General features: G+C 48.0%; 1 pseudogene across 1 annotated transcript; it reads right to left on the bottom strand.

Moving 5' to 3' along the window:
- Positions 1 to 584: 584 nt before the first annotated feature.
- LOC100394250 (endosomal/lysosomal proton channel TMEM175-like) lies at positions 585 to 2187 on the bottom strand (annotated as a pseudogene). The gene is made up of 2 exons (XR_008477646.2): positions 1755 to 2187; positions 585 to 1718 (listed from the first exon to the last, which is right to left on the bottom strand). The product of XR_008477646.2 is annotated as an endosomal/lysosomal proton channel TMEM175-like (transcript).
- Positions 2188 to 3425: the final 1238 nt, after the last annotated feature.

Below are 3425 nucleotides of genomic sequence, written 5' to 3'. Positions count from 1 at the left end.
AGGTCTGTTAATATCCATTACTATGTTCTTTATATATTTAAGTATTCTGATGTTGGGTGCATACGTATGTATATAATTGTTATGTCCTTCTGCTGTAGTGACCACTGTATCATTATATAATAGCTTTGTTTGTCCATTTCAAATCATTTTTGATTTAAAGTTTATTTTATCTGATATAAGAATAGCCACTACCGCTCTTCTTTGGTTTACTTTTTTTTTTTTTTTTTTTTGACTGGGCATCACTCTCCTGTTGTCTCCTCGTCTTTGTGTGAACAACCAAGGTGGGAGAGGGAGGGGAAAGCTTGGCACTGCCCACCCCAGGGCAGCTCTGTATAGGCTGTGAAGGGGTCTGGGAGTGGGCAGTCTCTCGGGTGGGTGGGTGTGGCAGTGTCTTTGCATTGGAGAGAGTGGATAGGCAAATGCCACAAGGCACATTTCAAGTTCCTGGAAAACTCCTCACTCTACAGAAACTGGAGAACAATTTGAGGATTGAGATAGAACATGATATTTCACAGTAAAAATAAAACCAGGCCACACGAGAACCACTGAGGCCTGCCCATAACTCAGCTTTCCCTGCCCAGCCTCCTGTTCTCCCTGGTCCATATCTGGTGGTGGCTGGGAGTGGGCCTTGTGGCTGCTAGCAGGGGGAAGGGAGGAGCTGGGCCTGTGGGTCGTGCTGGCACGTGGGGACCAGCGGGGAATGTTGGGGCTGGGCAAGGCCCCGCAGGACCTGCAGGCTGGTCAGGGCCATGCCCACGAGCAGGCGCAGCAGCAGGAAGGCGCAGGGCACGGCGATCTGTGTGGTGGAAGATGCCCGCGCTGAACCTGCTCAGCAGGCAGGTGGAGGCGAAGGCCAGCAGGCTGGCGCAGGGGTACAGGGCCAGCTTGGCGAACATGAGCACATGATCCCGGCCGCTGAACCACACGGAGGGCTGCAGCGTGTCTGCCTGGTGCAGCAGCGCCGTGGTCCAGATGGCGAGCTGGAAGATGCTGGCCAGGAAGATGATGGCGCAGCTGAGGCAGACACGCTCGGGGCTGCCGGGCGAAGGCTGAGGTCTGCTGGTAGGCCAGTGGGAGGCCACCCACAAAGGCCAGCGAGAACGTGTTGAGCAGCCCCATGGCCTGTGTGGCCTTGCGCACGTGCAGGAAGAGCGAGTGGTGGGCGAACCACAGCAGTGCCACAGTGGCAAAGGAACCGAAGTACGCCAGGATGCACGGCCCGAACACGCTCAGCGCAGCCACGAGGCTGCAGCCGAACCACTCCTTCACGTCCTTGGGGTCCTGGACGTTGTCCTCACAGATGTCCAGGATGAGAAGAGTGGCCACGATGGCGTAGACGCCGTCGCTGAAGGCTTCCACCCGCTCCTTGCTGAGCGGCTCATGAAGGTCAAATGTGAAGACTTCCACTGGGTAAGCCGAGGGCTCCCTGTGGCCAAGGGGACAAAGAAGAGGGAGAAGATGGCTGCCATGAAGCAGAGGGCTGAGCCTCGGAGGACGATGCCCAGGATGTGTCTTCGGTACAGGGTCCTGTGGGCGGAGCGCTGGATCTGCGGGCTCAGCAGGTGCGGGAAGTGGAATGCGTACCCCACAATCCGTGCCTGCACGATCCCGATGGCGATCACACACACACAGAACATGAAGATGCCCAGGGGCACATCGGGGAAGGTCACCATTAAGGAAAACGTATAAGGCAGGAAGGTGATGGTCATCATGCAGGCCTGGGGGGAAGGAGGGCATCACGGCCATGAAGCAGCCAGGTTGAGCAGGGCAAGTGTGTCGTCTATTTTCCCAACAACTTGGAACAACCTTGTGTGTACCGCCCAGGCCACCGTTACGATGAGAAAGGTCATCAGGTAGATGGCGATCCGTGTTGCCAGAAGCCTCTGTACACTTCTGTCGAACTGTTCCGGGGAGATCTCCGTGTGTGTCACAGGCAGGATCATGACAGTGGCGATGATGGACAGCAGGGCGTCGCTGAAGCTGAGCATGCGTTGGGAGCACTGGATCCCCTCCCCGGTGTCCTCGTCCCTCCTGCCAGGGGAGCAGTCCCCCAGCGTGTCCAGCACCTGCTCTGGGGCCCGGGGCTGGGACATGGTGAGGCTGCTGCCCGGCAGTCAGAGGAGCCTGGGCGGGAATCGCCCCGGCAACTGCTCCACGCACCTCCGCTTGAGTCAGGCCAGCCGGGCCTGGTTTACTTTGATGTGGAATATTTTTACTATGCTTTCGCTTTTAGTGTATACATGTATTTTTGAGTGAAGTCAGTTTCTCCTAGGCAGAATAGTTGGAATGTGATTTTTTTTAAATTCATTTATCCACTCTTTTAATTGGAGAATTTAATCAATTTACATACAAGGTAATTCTTGATAGGTAAGAACTTAATTCTACCATTTTCTTACTTGCTTTGCGGTTGTTTTGTAAATCCTTTCTTCTTCTCTCACTTTCTTTGTGGTTTTGTGATTTTCTCCAGTAGTATGTTTTGGTTCTCTGCTTTTTACTTTTAATGTATATATTATAGCTTTTTGCCATGTGTTAACTGTGAAGATTAAAAAGTAATATTTATAGTTATGACAAACTATTTTTAACTGAAGATGTCTTATTTTATACATCATATATAAAATTCTACATTTTTACCTTCCCTCTCATTTTTTCCTGATTTTGATGTCAAAATTACAGTTTTTTTTGTAGTTTATATCCTTTAACAAATTATTGTATACATAGCAGTTCTAAATACTTTTGTGTTTTAGCCCTTATAGTAGAGATAAAATTGCTTTACACACCACAATAATAGTACTAGAGTATTTTGAAAATGACTGTGTATTATATGTTTCTGAGCTTTATACTTTCATCTCTTTTATTTCATTAATCAGTGCCTTATTATTTCAGCCTAATGAACCGTTATAGAAACTATTATATGGAAGGCCTAGTGGTGATTAATTGCCCTGGTGCCCGTTTGTCCATGAAACTTCTTATTTCTCCTTATTTTTGAAGGACAGCTTTTCCGAGTAAAGTATTCTGGTGATTCTGTTTATTGTTTGTTTTTTAGCACTTTGAATACAGCATCCCTTCTCTCTTGGCCTGTAGGGTGTCTGCTGGCCACTGGAATTATCTTCCACATGATGTTTCTTATCTTCTGAAGCTTTCAAAATGTTTTTGTCTTTAATTCTTGATAAGTTGATTATGATATGTCTTGGACAAGCTCTTCCAGTTGAATTTGATTGGAGACCCTGGATGTTGGCATCTTTAAACAGATTCGTAACATTTTCAGCCATCATTTTACGAAATGTGCTTTTTTGCTCTTGTTCTTCTTCTTTTGAAGCTCCTATTATAAGAAAGTTTGTTCTTTTGATGGTATACCATAATTCCCATAGGCTTTCTTTACTGTCTTTCAGTCTTTTTTTATTTTTGCTCTTCTGACTGGATAATTC

Source organism: Callithrix jacchus, chromosome 18, assembly GCF_049354715.1.
Source record: "Callithrix jacchus isolate 240 chromosome 18, calJac240_pri, whole genome shotgun sequence".
NCBI classification, from domain to species: domain Eukaryota; kingdom Metazoa; phylum Chordata; class Mammalia; order Primates; family Cebidae; genus Callithrix; species Callithrix jacchus.
The sequence above is the reverse complement of the archived record's forward strand: the minus strand, read 5'-3'. Positions and strand labels throughout refer to the sequence as shown.